The sequence below is a fragment of the Oncorhynchus mykiss genome, chromosome 12, assembly GCF_057628025.1.
Source record: "Oncorhynchus mykiss isolate SJ-2025 chromosome 12, ASM5762802v1, whole genome shotgun sequence".
Taxonomy (NCBI): domain Eukaryota; kingdom Metazoa; phylum Chordata; class Actinopteri; order Salmoniformes; family Salmonidae; genus Oncorhynchus; species Oncorhynchus mykiss.
Window position 1 is genome coordinate 71,001,761 of NC_143033.1, and position 16,649 is coordinate 71,018,409.

Sequence of the window (16,649 nt, forward strand, 5' to 3'; positions counted from 1 at the left end):
CACCATCCTCCCAGAAAACCTAGACTCATGCAATTTGCATTACCGCCCCAACAGATCCACAGATGATGCAATCTCTATTGCACTCCACACTGCCCTTTCCTACCTGGACAAAAAGAAACACCTACGTGAGAATGCTATTCATTGACTACAGCTCAGCATTCAACACCATAGTGCACTCAAAGTTCACCACTAAGATAAGGACCATGGGACTAAACACCTCCCTCTGCAACTGGATCCTGGACTGCCTGACGGGCCAACCACAGGTGGTAAAGGTAGGTAACAACACATCTGCCACAATAATCCTCAACACTGGAGCCCCTCAGGAGTGCATGCTCAGTCCCCTCATGTACACCATGTTCACCCATGACTGCATGGCCAAGCACGACTCCAACGCCATCATTAAGTTGGCTGACGACATAACATTGGGGCTGTAGTGGAGCAGGTTGACAAAACCTATTCCCCCTCAGAAGACTGAAAAGATTTGGCATGGGTCCTCAGATCCTCAAAAAGTTCAACAGCTGCATCATCACTGCCTGGTATGGCAACTGCTCAGCCTCCGACTGCAAAGCACTACAGAGGGTAATGCGAACGGCCCAGTAAATCACTGGGGCCAAGCTTCCTGCCATCCAGGACCTCTATACCAGGCTGTGTCAGAGGAAGGCCCTAAAAATGGTCAAAGACTCCAGCCACACTAGTCATAGACGGTTCTCTCTGCTACCGCATGGCAAGCGGTAGCGGAGCACCAAGTCTAGGTCCAAGAGGCTTCTTAACAGCTTCTACTCCCATAAGACTCCTGAACAGCTAATCAAATGGCTACCTGGACTTGCATTGCCCTCCCCCTCCCCTCACCCCCCATTTTTATACTGCTGCAACTCTGTTTTTTATCCATGCAAAGTCACTTTACCTCTACCTGCATGTACATATTACCTCAATTACCTTGACAAACCTGTGCCCCCGCACATTGACTCTGTACAGGAACCCTCTGTATATAGCCTCGCTACTGTCAACGGGTGTATTGGAGGTGTCAGGTGCAGGAGAGTAGAGTGATGTAAACAGGCGCACTTTTATTTTAGTTCCAAAAAACGAGAGCACTACACAAATCAAACGCGCTCAAAACACAGAACATAAAAGTAAAGCTCGTAATAAAACACCACAATAACATGAAACAATTACACACAAAACATGATGGGAAACAGAGGGTTAAATACAAGTAGATTGATTGGGGAAATGAAAACGAAGTGTGTATAGAACAAGACAAGACAAATGGATATATGAAAAATGGAGCGGAGATGGCCAGAAAGCCGGTGACGTCGATCACCGCCCGATTAAGGAGAGGAGCCAAATTCGTTGTGACAGTACCCCCGCTTGACGCGCGGCTCCGCGCCGACACCGGCCTCAAGGATGGTGAAACTCCCGCAGCAGTTCAGGTTCCAAAACATCTGTAACCGGAACCCAGCACCTCTCCTCCGGCCCGTACCCCTCCCACTCCACGAGGTACTGAAGGCCCCCCACCCAACGCCTCAAATCCAGGATGGAACGAACGATGTACGCCGGGGCCCATTCGATGTCCAAGGGGGACGGAGGAACCTCCCGCACCTCAGATTCCTGGAGCGGACCAGCCATCACCAGCCTGAGGAGAGACACATGGAACGAGGGGTTAATACGATAATCAGAGGGAAGCTGTAATCTGTAACATACCTCGTTCACCCTCCTCAGGACTTTAAATGGCCCCACTAACCGCGGACCCAGCTTACGGCAGGGCAGGCAGAGGGGCAGGTTACGGGCCAAGAGCCAGACCCGGTCCCCCGGTGCAAACACCGGGGTCTCACTCCATCACTGACGGCTGTGACACAGGCGGCTTCCCATGTCTCCTCCGCGCGCCTAAACCAGTCGTCCACCGTAGGAGTCTCGGTCTGACCCTGATGCCACGGTGCCAGAACCGACTGGTACCCCAATACACACTGAAAGGGGGATAGGTTAGTGGAGGAGTGGCGAAACGAGTTCTGCGCCATCTCGGCCCAGGGCACGAACGCTGCCCACTCCCCTGGCCGGTCCTGGCAATAGAACTGCAGAAACCTGCTCACATCCTGGTTAACTCTCTCCACCTGCCCGTTACTCTCGGGGTGAAAACCTGAGGTAAGGCTGATCGAGACCCCCAGACGTTCCATGAACACCTTCCAAACTCTCGACGTGAACTGGGGACCCCGATCCGACACTATATCCTCAGGCACCCCGTAGTGCCCCGAAGACGTGTGTAATCAGGGCCTCCGCAGTCTGTAGGGCCGTAGGGAGACCAGGCAGAAGGAAGAGACGACAGGACTTAGAAAAACAATCCACAACGACCAGGATCATGGTGTTTCCCTGTGATGGGGGAAGATCTGTTAGGAAATACACTGACAGATGTGACCAAGGTCGTTGTGGAACAGGTAAGGGATGGAACTTGCCTCTGGGCAGGTGTCTCGGAGCCTTACACTGGGCACACACCGAGCAGGAGGAGACATAAACCCTCACATACTTAGCCAAAGTGGGCCCCAGTACTTCCCAGTCAGACAGCACACTGTCTGACCGATCCCCGGATGACCAGAGGAGGGAGACATGTGGGCCCAATAGATCAACTGATCACGGACAGCAGACGGAACGGAACGTACATCTGTAAGCAACGCCTGCTCAATGTCTGCATCCAGTTCCCACACGACCGGCGCTACCAGGCAGGAGGCCGGGAGTATGGGAGTCTGATCCATGGGCCTCTCCTCTGTGTCATGCAGTTGGGACAGTGCGTCTGCCTTCGTATTCTGGGAACCTGGTCTGTAGGATAGGGTAAACACAAAACGGGTAAAGAACATGGCCCACCTTGCCTGACGAGGATTCAGTCTCCTCGCTGCCAGGATGTACTCCAAGTTGCGGTGGTCAGTCCAGATGAGGAAAGGGTGTTTAGCCTCCTCAAGCCAATGTCTCCACGCTTTCAACGCCTTAACCACAGCCAACAACTCCCGGTCCCCCACATCTTAGTTACAGGGGCGGAGTTTTGGTGGCGTGCTCGAGTGCTGTGAGAGCACGGCTTCTATCCCAGCCTCGGACGTGTCCACCTCCACTATGAATGCCAAAGAGGGATCTGGATGGGCCAGCATTGGAGCCGAAGTAAACAGATCTCTTAGCTGCCCAAAAGCCCTGTCCACCCCAGGCCGTCCACTGCAACCTTACAGGACCTCCCCTCAGCAGTGAGGTAATGGGCACAGCAACCTGGCCAAAATCCCAGATAAATCTCCGGTAGTAATTGGCAAACCCTAAAAAGTGCTGCACCTCCTTTACCATGATGGGAGTTGGCCAATTATGCACAGCTGCAATGCGGTCACTCTCCATCTCCCCCCTGATGTGGAAATGCGATGCCCTAGGAAGGAGACTGACTGCTGAAAGAACATGCATTTATCAGCCTTAACATACAGGTCATGCTCCAACAGTCGTCCAAGTACCTTGCGCACCAAGGACACATGCTCGGCGCGTGTAGCGGAGTAAATCAGAATGTCATTGATATACACCACTACACCCTGCCCGTGTAGGTCCCTGAAAATCTCATCTACAAAGGATTGGAAAACTGATGGAGCATTCATCAACCCGTACGGCATGACGAGGTACTCATAATGCCCTGTGGTGGTACTGAATGCTGTTTTCAACTCGTCTCCCTCACTGATACGCACCAGGTTATACGCACTCCTGAGATCTAGTTCCGTGAAAAAGCGCGCCCCATGCATTGACTCAAATGCCATGGCGATAAGAGGTAGCAGGGAACTGTACCTCACCGGGATTTGATTGAGACCTCTATAGTCAATGCACGGGCGCAGACCTCCATCCTTCTTCTTCACAAAAAAGAAACTCGAGAAGGCGGGTGAAGTAGAGGGCCGAATGTACCCCTGACGCAGGGAATCAGAGACATATGTCTCCATAGCCACCGTCTCCGCTTGCGACAGGGGATACACGTGACTCCTGGGAAGCGCAGCGTCTGCCAGGAGATTTATCGCACAATCCCCCCGTCGATGAGGTGGTAATTGAGTCGCCTTCTTTTTACAGAATTGAGTCCCCTTCTTTTTACCTGGTCTGGACTTTCCACCATGGTAGCACCAACGGAAATCCCTACACACGTCCCTGAGCACTCTCGCAACCAGAGAGCCCTCTGTTGCCAGGAAATAGTGGGGTTATGCAGAGCCAACCAGGGAAGGCTTAGTACCACAGGAAACGCAGGAGAGTCAATGAGGAAGAGACTGATTCTCTCCTCATGATCCCCCTGCATAACCATGGCCAAGGAGATGGTGGCTTCCCTGATTAGCCCGGACCCAAATGGTCGACTATCTAGAGCGTGTACTGGGAAGGGTCTAACTATAGGAAAAATGGGGATCCCTAACCTAATGGCTAATGCTCTTTCGATAAAATTCCCAGCTGCGCCTGAATCGACGAGCGCCTTATGCTGGGAATGTGGGGAAAACTCAGGGAAACATACAGGCACAAACAGTTGCTCAACAGAGGACTCTGGATGAGTGTGGTGCAAACTCACCTGGGGCAATGCCAGAGTGCCGTGCCTGTTGCTTCGACTCCCAGAGGAACCAACACGGCACCGACTAGCAGTGTGTCCTCTGCAGCCGCAGATGGCACACGTGATGGCTCCTCCTCCAATCTCCCTATGAGCAGCCCCTCCTAACTCCATTGGCACCGGAGCGGGGGTGCTGGACGATGGAACCAACAGAGCCCACTCTGGACGTCCGCGGGTGACCAGCAGGTTATCCAGCCGGATGGACATATCCACCAGTTAGTTAAAGGAAATGGTGGCATCCCTACAGGCCAGCTCACGTCCTCTCGTAGGCTGCATCGATAGTGGTCGATGAGGGCCCTGTCATTCCAGCCTGCTCCGGTGGCCAAGGTCCGGAATTCCAGTGCGAAATTCTTGGCGCTCCTCTTCCCCTGCCTCAAATGGAAGAGCCTTTCCCCCGCCACTCTGCCCTCAGCTGGATGGTCGAAGACGGCCTGGAAGCAACGGGTGAACTCCTCGAAGTGGTCTGGCGCTGTCTCCTTCTCTCCACATGGCATTTTCCCACTCCAGCGCTCTTCTTGTGAGGCAGGAGACGAGGGCGGCCACTCTCTCCCCTCCCGAGGGAGCTGGGTGCACAGTGGCCAGGTAGAGGTCCAGTTGTAACAAGAATCCCTGGCACTGTGCTGCCGTTCCATCATACTCCCTGGGAATGGAGAGACTCATCCCACTGGAATTCTCTCCGGATGGAAAGGGTGGAGACAATCCCGGTTGTGCTGGTCGAGGCACTGAGACTTCCTGTCTCTCCCAGCGGTCCATGGTCTGGACAACACGATCCATCATGGCACCAAGAGGATGTAACATGGCCGAATGTTCCTGGACGCGCTCCTCGACTCCTCTAACCGGGGTACCTGCCCTGCTGACTCCATTAAAGGTGTGTAATTCTGTCAACAGGTATATTAGAGGTGAAGTCAGGTGCAGGAGAGTAGAGTGATTTATTTTAGTTTCAAAAAACAAGAGCACTACATAAATCAAACGCGCTCAAAACACGGAACATAAAAGTAAAGCGCGTAATAAAACACCACAATAACATGAAACAATTATACACAAAACATGATGGGAAACAGAGAGATAAATACAAGTAGATTGATTGGGGAAATGAAAACCATGTGTGTATGGAACAAGACAAATGGATAGATGAAAAATGGAGCGGCGATGGCTAGAAACTGTAGTGTTTTTGCGGATGGTAGTACATTACACTGTAGTATTTAGTGTAGTGTTCTACAGTACACTACAAAATGCTATAGTAAGTACTAGACATGATAGAATACTACAGTACTTACTATAGAATTATGTAGTAAACTGTAGAATCTCTCCATCATAAACTGTAGCATTTTTTTATGGAGGGGAGAGGGTAAATCCTATAAAGTCATATGCAAGGAAAACGTATGTATTTAAAATTAAACTTGAAGAATGTCATTGTGAGCTAGTCGTAATGGGTAGGGCCCAAAGGTTTTTCCTGGTCAGGATGTTAGGAAAAACTTCGGACCCAAAACCTATGAACAAGGGTTTTAGGGGACATCTTCAAACATGGTAGGCTATGTAGCGTAAATCTTTAGAAATTGATTATGGGGATACCTGGTAGCATTTCAATGCCATGCCGAGGTCCAGAAAGACTGATGTCAGTCCAGAAGACTGACCAGTCCTCCCCCTCTAGTGCCTCCTTCAGGCCAAACCTGTGCGTTGCACTGGCACCACAAAAGAGAAACAGAGTGCCTTCAGAAAGTATTTACACCCCTTGACTTTTTCCACATTTTGTTGTATTACAGCATGAATTTTAAATGTATAAGATTCAGATTTTGTGTCACTGATGTACATACAAAATCCCATGATGTCAAAGAGGAATTATGTTTTTAGAAATGTTTACAAATTAATAAAAAATATAAAGCTGACATTTCTTGAGTCAATAAGTATTGAACCCTTTTGTTATGGCATGCCTAAATAAGTTTAGTAGTAAAAATGTGCTTAACAAGTCACATAAGTTGCATGGACTGAGTGTTTATCATGATTTTTAAATGACTAACCCATCTCTTTACCTCAAACATACAGATAATTGTAAGGTCCCTCAGTCAAGCAGTGAATTTCAAACAGATCAAGCACAAAGACCAGGGATATTTTCCAATGCCTCACAAAGAAGGGCTCCTATTGGTAAACAGGTTAAAAAAAAAGCAGACATTGAATATCCCTTTGAGCATGGTGAAGTTATGAATTATACTTTGGATGGTGTATAAATACACTCAGTCACTTCAAAGATACAGGCGCACTTCCTAACTCAATTGCCGGAGAGGAAGGAAACTGCTCAGGGATTTCATCATGAGGCCAATGGTGATTTAAAAACAGTTACAGAGTTTAATGGCTGTGATAGGAGATGATTGAGAATGGATCAACAACGTTGTAGATACTCCACAATACTATCATAAATGACAGTGTGAAAAGAAGAAAGCCTTTACAGAATAAAACATATTCAAAACATGCATCCTGTTTGCAATAAGGCACTAAAGTAATACTGCCAAAAATGTGCCAAAGAAAGGAACCTTTTGTCCTGAATACAAAGCGTTATGTTTGGGGCAAATCCTACACAACACATCACTGACTACCACTCTTCAGAAATTCAAGCACGATGGTGGCTACATTATGTTATCGTCAAGGACTAGGTGTCACGCCCTGGCCTTAGTTATCTTTGTTTTCTTTATTATTTTGGTTAGGTCAGGGTGTGACATGGGGGATTTATGTGTTTTGTCTGGTCTAGGGGTTTTTGTATGTTTATGGGGCTGTTTCCTTTCTAGGTAGTTTGTATGTCTATGGTTGCCTAGATTGGTTCTCAATTAGAGGCAGCTGTCTATCGTTGTCTCTGATTGGGAACCATATTTAGGCAGCCATATTCTGTGGGTACTTAGTGGGTGGTTGTCTTCTGTCTTTGTGTCATTGCACCAGATAGAACTGTTTCGGTTTTCACATTTGTTGTTTTGTAGTGTTCTCGTGTATGGTCTTGATTAAACATGTTGAACTCTATCCACGCTGCATTTTGGTCCTCCTCTCCTTCAACGGAAGAAAACCGTTACACTGGGACAGCGTTTCCCAAACTCGGTCCTGGGGACCCCAAGGGGTGCACATTTTGGTTTTTGCCCTAGCACTACACCGCTGATTCAAATAATCAACTAATCATCAAGCTTTCATTATTTGAATCAGCTGTGTAGTGCTAGGGCAAAAAAAATAAACGTCCACCACTTGGGGTCCCCAGGACTGAGTTTGGGAAACGCTGGACTAGGGAAGTTTTTTTAGGATAAAAATTAATTAAATAGAGCAACGCACAAGCAAAATCCAAGAGGAAAACTTGGTTCAGTCTGCTTTCCAACAAACACTGGGAGACAAATTCACCTTTCAGCGGGACAATTACCTAAAGCACAAGGGCAAAAATGCACAGGAGATGCTTACCAAGACGACATTGAATGTTCCTGAGCAGTCTAGCTACAGTTTTGACTTAAATCGGCTTGAAAATCTATGGTAAGACTTTAAAATGGCTGTCTATTAATGATCAACAACCAACTTGACAGAGCTTGAAGAATTAAAAAAATAAATAAATGGACAAATATTGTACAATCCAGGTTTGCAAAGCTCTTAGAGAATTACTCAGACTCACAGCTGTAATCACTGCTAAAGGTGATTCTAACATGTATTGACTCAGTTGGTTCAATACTTATCTAAACAAGATGCACTATCCAGTGGATTTGAAAAATATTCAGACCTCTTCATTTTTCCCACATGTTGTTATGTTATAGCCTTATTGTAAAATGGATAAAATAATTGTTTCCACTCATTAATCACAATACCCCGTAATGACAAAGTGAAAGCAGATTTGTAGAAATTTTAGCAAATGTATTTAAAAACAACAAATATAAATATTTACATAACTATATGAGACTCGAAATTGAGCTCAGGTGCATCCTGTTTCCATGGATCATCCTTGAGATGTTTCTACAACTTGATTGGAGTGAAGCTGTGGAAATGAGATGTATTGGACATGATTTGGAAAGGCACAAACCTGTCTATATAAGGTCCCACAGTTAACAGCGCATGTCAGAGCAAAAATCAAGCCACGAGGTCAAAGGAATTGTCCGTAGAGCTCCAAGACAGGATTGTATCGAGGCACAGATCTGGGGAAGGGTACTAAAGAATATCTGCGGCATTGAAGGTCCCCAAGAATATAGTGGCCTCCATCATTCTTAAATGAAAGAAATTTGGAACCACCAAGACCACCGCTGGGACAAACTGAGCAATCGGGGGAGAAGGGCCTTGGTCAGGGAGGTGACCAAGAACCCAATGGACACACCAACAGAGCTCCAGAGTTCCTCTGTGGAGATGGGAGAACCTTCCAGAAGGACAACCATCTCTGTAGCACTCCACCAATCAGGCCTTTATGGTAGAGTAGCCAGACGGAAGCCAGTAAAAAGGCACACAACAGCCCACTTGGGAGTTTGCCTAAAATCACCTAAAGGACTCTCAGACCATGAGAATAGATTATCTTGTCTGTTGAAACTTAGATTACACTCTTTGGCCTGAATGCCAAGCGTCTTGTCTGGAGGAAACGTAGCACCATCCCTAAGGTGAAGCATGGTGGTGGCACCATCATGCTGTGGGGATATTTTTCAGCGGCAGGGACTGAGACACTAGTCAGGATCGAGGGAAAGATGAACGGAGCAAAGTACACAGAGATCCTTGATGAAAACCTGCTCCAGAGCGCTCAGGACCTCAGACTGGGGGCGAAGGTTCACATTCCAAAAGGACAATTACCAAGACAATGGCCGGAGGAGAAGAGGGATTCGGAGCGGTCTTCTGGTCAGACTTAGGAGGCGCGCACACCACCCACCGCTTCCGAGTATATTACTCGCTAATGTTCAGTCCCTGGATACCGAAGTTGACAGGATCAGGGCAATGGTTTCTTTCCAGAGAGACATCAGGGATTGTAACATACTCTGTTTAACGGAAACATGGCTCACTCAGGATATACTGTCGGAGTCGGTCCAGCCATCTGGATTCTCAGTTCATTGTGCCGACAGGAATAAACATCTCTCCGGGAAGAAAGGCGGAGGTGTATGTTTTATGATTAATGACTCATGGTGTAATTGTGATAACACACAGGAACCAAAGTCCTTTTGTTCACCCGACCTAGAATTCCTCACAATCAAATGCCGACCGTATTATCTTCCAAGAGAATTCTCTTTGATTATTGTCACAGCCGTGTCTATCCCCCCTCAAGCCGATACCACGACTGCCCTCAAGTAACTTCACTGGACTTTATGCAAACTGGAAACCATATATCCTGAGGCTGCATTTATTGTAGCTGTGGACTTTAACACAGGAAAATCTGGGGAAAATGCTACCTAAAATCTATCAGCACATAGACTGTAGTACTCTTGCTGGAAAAACACTCAACCATTGTTATTCCAACTTCCGGTATGCATACAAGGCCCTCCCCCGCCCTCCTTTTGGCAAATCTGACCACGACTCCATTGCTCCTCCCTTCCTATAGGCAGAAACTCAAACAGGAAGTACCCGTGCTAAGGACTATTCAACGCTGGTCTGACCAATCGGAATTCACGCTTCAAGATTGTTTTGATCATGCAGACTGGGATATGCTCCGGGTAGCTTCAGAGAATAATATCGATGTAAATACCAAGACGGTTACTGAGTTTATCAAGAAGTGTATATGAGATGTTGTACCCATTGTTGCTATTAAAACCTACCCTAACCAGAAACCGTTGATAGATGGCAGCATTCGTGCAAAACTGAAAGAGTGAACCACCGCATTTAACCATGGCAAGGTGACTGGGAATATGGCAGAATACAAACAGAGTAGTCATTCATCCGCAAGGCAATCAAACAGACACAACGTCAGTATTGAGACAAAGTGGAGTCGCAATTCAACGGCTCAGACACGAGACGTATGTGGCAGGGTCTACAGACAATCACAGACTACATAAGGAAAACCAGCCACATCGCGGACATTGACGTCTTGCTTCCGGACAAGCTAAACACATTCTTTGCCCACTTTGAAGATAATGCAGTGCCACCGACGCGGCCAGATACCAAGGACTGTGGGCTCTCCTTCTCCGTGGCCGACGTGAGTAAGACATTTAAACATGTTAACCCTCGCAAGGCTGCCAGCCCAGATGTCATCCCAAGCTGCATCCTCAGAGCATGCGCAGACCAGCTGGCTGGTGTGTTTACGGACATATTCAATCTCTCCTTATCCCATTCAGCTGTCCCCACATTCTTCAAGATGGCCACCATTGTTCCTGTACCCAAGAATGCAAAGTTAACTGAACTAAATGACAATCGCCCCATAGCACTCACTTCTGTCATCATGAAGTGCTTTGAGACGAGTCAAGGATCATTTCCCCTCCACCTGTCACCCTAGATCCACTTCTATTTGCCTACCGCCCCCATAGGTCCACAGATGATGCAACCACCATCACACTGCCCTATCCCATCTGGACAAGAGGAATACCTATGTAAGAATTCTGTTCAGCATTCAACACCATAGTACCCTCCAAGCTCATCATTAAGCTTGAGGCCCTGGGTCTGAACCCCGCCCTGTGCAATTGGGTCCTGGACTTCCTGACAGGCTGCCCCCAGGTGGTGAAGGTAGGAAACAACACCTCCACTTTGCTGATCCTCAACACTGGGGCCCCAGACGGGTGTGTGCTCAGCCCCCTCCTGTTCTCCCTGTTCACCCATGACTGCGTGGCCATGCACGCCTCCAACTCAATCATCAAGTCTGTAGATGACACAACAGTAGTAGGCTTGATTACCAACAACGACGAGACTGCCTACAGGTAGGAGGTGAGGGCCCTGGTAGTGTGGTGTCAGAAAAATAAACTCTCACTCAACATCAACATCATCACTTCATGAAACAGCAGAGGGAGCACCCCCTTATCCACATCGACGGGACAGCAGTGGAGAAGGTTGTGGGAGAAGGTGTTAGGTTCCTCGGCGTACATATCACTGACAAACTAAAGTGGTCCACCAGTGTGGTGAAGAAGGTGCAACTTCAACTTCAAGGCTGAATAAATTTGCCTTGTCACCTAAAACCCTCACAAACCTTTTCAGATGCACTATTGAGAGCATCCTGTCGGGCTGCATCACCTCCTGGTACAGCAACTGCACCACACACAACTGCAGGGCTCTCCAGAGGGTGGTGCGATCTGCACCAGTCACTTTAATAATGTTTACATATCTTGCATGACTCATCTCATACGTATATACTGTATTCTATACTATATCTTAGTCTATGCTGCTCTGACATTGCTCGTCCATATATATATATATATATATATATTCTTAAACTCCATTCCTTTACTTAGATTTGTGTGTATTAGGTATTTGTTGTGAAATTGTTAGATATTACTTGTTAGATATTGCTGCACTGCCGGAACTGGAAGCACAAGCATTTCGCTACACCCGCAATAACATCTGCTAGACATGCATGTGACCAATAAAATTTGATTTGATCTGTTACCATGACAAACTGTCCATATGCTGTCCATAACAATTTCAGAAACGAACACATTTCAAACAATACAGATTACCCTCAGCTCCAGCTAAATTAGAAACATCATATTTTCTTGCCATTCAGAATATTTTAGCATGAAGATACTGAACATTTCATAATTTCTGGAAATAATAATCTAAATCTGATACTCAACTAGAGAAAGGATCTAAGGATCTGTATTTGCCACTGGCAGGAAGTGAAGGAAATGTGTAGTTTGGTTTATGATGTGTATGAATGGACACTGTTCTTGGTTGCGTATAGCAAGTGTTACTTTGGTGTTGTGTTGATAACATAATGGATAACATAATCAAAGGTTGCGGTAATGGATAGGACTTGTGTAGTTGTGTGGGTTTTGTGATTATGTAGATCTGTGGCTGTGTACTTGACTATATGATTGTATTTAGTTCTGTGGTTGCGGATCGGATATGGTCGCAACGCTTACTGCTTAGTTCTGTGGTTGTGTACATAGTTTCTCATGCTCTACCTCTCTTTGCGTGTGTGTGTGTGTGTAGGTGTGTTTGCATGTGCGTGAATGTTGTGCATTTTACACACATATAGTATGTTGTTTGAACCCAGAGACACAGTGTGGGAAATCCCTATGCGAAAGGAAAGGAGGCAGAGCACAGCTGCCCTCTCATCACATGCCCTGAATGTAGAGCAGTCTGAATGCCGTCTGGCTCTGCCAACAAAGCATGCCACAATTTTATGGGCTTGTATATATGTGTGGTTCACCAATGATCCTAAAGCCGGTCTCTTAACATCTCTTCCACAGCCCTCTCTATCTTTGTCTGTCTCCCTCTCCCACAGAAAGTCCTACAGCGCTTACTAAGCACACCATGTCATAATGTTGGAGGCTAAGCTTCTCTTCAACTCAAAGATATTGCTTTTGACATTTAAATTAGGCCAATATGAATAGTTGGCTAGGCCGAGACCGTTTTGGAAGAGTCTGTAAATACTTGGTGTGTCAGGATAATTCCTTTACTTTCAATCTGACCAGACAGAACCATTCGGTCTTTCCAATTTCTAACGGTTGTGTATTATTGAAACTGTACGATGGGTCAAATAGTCTGTCATTACACTGGTGTACCAACATTTGACTTTGAAAGTACTAAACCAATTTGACACTTAATTCTACTGCCGATCAGGATAACAATATTACACTAGCTCAGCATTTGATAAATATTGCGATACAGAATGTGAGAAAAAAATCACGTTTTGCTTCTTACTAAAAACCTGATGCTCAAGGCCACGAGTGCTGAGCCAAATAGGTCTAGGTTAATGAGCTCAATTGATGATATTTTAATGATGCTCAATCAATGGCAATACATCAAGGAGACAATGGTGTTGATTGATCAGCTCTTTAGGGATTAAGCACGATCCATTATCATTAGTCATTACTGCATTCAGTCATTCAGTGTGTACATCTCTTTGCTAATCATCAGGTTTGATCGTTAGGAGGACGGGGATAGAGGTACTCACCGCTCTCAAACTTGCAGTTGGTCAGGTTGATCCACAGTCATCTGAAAGAGAAGAAACAGACAGACCGAGGGGCAGATAGGTGCATTCTGACCATCCCCGACTAAACACTGACTGTCCCCGACTAAACACTGACCGTCCCCGACTAAACACTGACCGTCCCCGACTAAACACTGACAGTCCCCGACTAAACACTGACAGTCCCCGACTAAACACTGACAGTCCCCGACTAAACACTGACAGTCCCCGACTACACTGACAGTCCCCGACTAAACACTGACTGTCCCCGGCGAAACACTGACCGTCCCCGACTAAACACTGACAGTCCCCGACTAAACACTGACAGTCCCCGACTAAACACTGACAGTCCCCGACTAAACACTGACCATCTCCGACTAAACACTGACCATCTCTGACTAAACACTGACCATCTCTGACTAAACAGTGCCCTGCTAATGCCAAGTTTAACTGAATTTCCATTCACAATATTGAAATGTTTTCTCCAAACATCCAGATTTGAGTGGGATGTACTGCATTGACTATAAATCCTTGTAATAATAATGTATGGTTCCATCAAACATATGGTTTCATTGGGACGGCTTTCTACATTGATTGTAAATTGTGCTTCAAGTCAAACACATTGCTAGCCAAGCTTTTACAATGAGATCCAGCTATACTGAGCTGCTCAGTGTCAGCAGCATGTCATTTCTGTAAAGGCCTGAGTTCCCCAGTGCCTACTAACAGGAAGCACAGTGCACCAAAGGCCCCTCCTTCCATTTCTCCCCATCTCCCTTCCCCTGGTTACTGAGCCAAGATCCTAGACATACACATCATTGGCCAATACAGGAGTCTGATTCATACTAGTGTTACTACCACCACCTACTGGCTAGTGGTCTACGGAGCACCATGCTCACCCACACTGCCAAAGCTCACACCTCATAGCAAGCAGTGCTAGCTAGAGGCTGCTAAACCGCAAAGCCACATTCATGTTTTCAACGTGCCCAAAAGTCAACCTCATATGCATATACATAAACAAAAACATAAATAAACAAATAAACAAACAAATACATAAATGACAACGTAAATAAATAAAGAAATGTACTGAACCAACCGCTCTCTTTTAATAAGAGTCTAAATAAAATGGGTGGGTGTATCGCATTGTGACTGGTCCTCATAAAAAATCATGCACCCTGACAATAATTAAGAGCAGGGCAATTTGACTTCCCGCCGTTGGAAAAGACAGACTCTTAAAAGGTACTGGTCTTGTAAACAGCATCTGAGAGCTCATTTTAAGGACCTGTATAGTTCACATGGCGCTTATTACTAGTTTCTGAACTGTTAAGCCTTCTCCTCTCCCAGTAAAAAAAAAAAAAAAAGGGGGGTGTGCCAAACTGTGCAGTAAAGAAATCCGCCATAAACTGTCCTTCGCTCTGGTCTCTCAGAGTCCTTCATCGGCTCCTGAATGTCATACGGTATGCAAGATATTTTAACGAGGAGATCAACTGGGTGGTGTGCCGTGGTGGGTACAAGGTTGACAACCAGGGTCTGGGTAAAAAAAAACACATTGCCTGCTTATACATGATATAATTTTAACTACCAATACTGTTTCTATCATTATTATTATCATCAATGTACATAGAAATACTAAACGTTTATAACAGTATTTGGTATGCAGTAATAACATAAAGCAATACATGGGATGGTCCTTGCATTCTGGTCGTTGCTTTTAGGAGCCCAGCTCACTCTGGGGTGTCTCCATTTGCCACCACCACCTGACACCCCTACTTAACCACCTGTACTACCCAGCAGCACCCAATCCTATTTGGATCTCTGACCCTCAATGTCGGGCATCAGACATCAAAAAGATCCCCTTGTTTACCCCTTGTTTGTGGGGTTGTGGCCCCATAGCCGCAGCTTTCGTCGCCTGTGCGGTTTGTGGGCGTGCCGAGGGACCTTGGGGGGCCTCTGGAGGGGAAAGAGTGGGACGAGAGGCCTGGTTTTATGGACAGGTACTGTAACCGGAGAGCTGTGCTCCTGGCTGCTGCAGCGTCGCCCACTGTCTTTACAGACAGGCAGCTGCTCATAACCAGCCCGACGCTGCCTCCAGGCCCCACCCCCCTGTGCCACCTCCCTCCCTTCCAACCCCCTAATACATTTCTCCCAGCATCCCCCTCAGACAAGGCTCAGGCTGCCCCTTGGGATCCAAATGGGCTGCCAGCACTGCCACATTTATGACATAAGTAATGTGTGTGTGTGTGTGTGTGTGACCACATTCGTCCAATCACAAAAGGATTAGGAAGAAAATGTAGCCTTGAGGTACCTCTTCTTCCTCTTTTTCTTCTTCTTCCTGATGAGTGCCACTCATGGAGGGACATTTGGAGTGTTGGGCTCTTGTCCCTGCTGACCACCCTGTGCCTTGTTAGTCCCAGGGGATTCACACGATGATGATGGAGACATCTCCTCATCTAGGACATCCTCAGGAGGCCTCATCCTATTGAATGCAAGAGGAACCAAAACATTATTTAATTATCAATCTATAGGCATATATACAGTACCAGTCAAAAGTTTGGACACACCTACTCATTCCAGGGTTTTTATTTATTTTTACTATTTTCTGCATTGTATAATAATAGTAAAGACATCAAAACTATGAAATAACACATATGGAATCATGTAGTAACCAAAAAAATGTTAAACAAATTGGTATTTTACCAAATAGGGCTATCTTCTGTATCCCACCCCTACCTTGTCACAACACAACTGATTGGCTCAAACGCATTAAGAAGGAAAGAAATTCCACAAATTAACTTTTAACAAGGCACACCTGTTAATTGAAATGCATTCCAGGTGACTACTTCGCGAAGCTGGTTCAGAGAATGCCAAGAGTGTGCAAACCTGTCATCAAGGGAATACTTTGAAGAATCTAAAATATGTTTTGATTTGTTTAACACTTTTTTGGTTACTACATGATTCCATGTGTTATTTCATAGTTTTGATGTCTTCACTATTATTCTACAATGTAGAAAATATCAAAAATAAAGAACA